The following is a 367-nucleotide window of genomic DNA, read 5'->3' as shown; positions in this document are numbered from 1 at the left end:
GCCACTTCCTTCTCCAGGGGATCTTCCCGACCCAGAAATCGACCCCGGGTCTTCCGCATTGTGGGCAGACGCTTTACCGTCTAAGCCACCAGTGTGGTGCAAATATTACTAAGATCTAGCCAAATTGTAGCATGTCTGTGTGGGTCATCTAGAAAATAAGAGATTTCTCTACCGGTTGGAGTGACTAATCCAATTACCAAGGACATTGTGTTGCTGCCACAATTTGTCTAGAACTCTGTCTGGAATGCCTTTTGTATTTACATACCTGGTAGCAGAGACTACTAGCAGCTGTGTCAACCAAAAAAGCAAAGAGCAGTTCTATTGAGGACTCAGACCCCTTAGGAACCAAAGTTCTGGTCACCTCATC

This window comes from Bison bison, unplaced genomic scaffold (assembly GCF_000754665.1).
Source record: "Bison bison bison isolate TAMUID 2011002044 unplaced genomic scaffold, Bison_UMD1.0 scf7180017864472, whole genome shotgun sequence".
NCBI classification, from domain to species: Eukaryota; Metazoa; Chordata; class Mammalia; order Artiodactyla; family Bovidae; genus Bison; species Bison bison.
The sequence above is the reverse complement of the archived record's forward strand: the minus strand, read 5'-3'. Positions refer to the sequence as shown.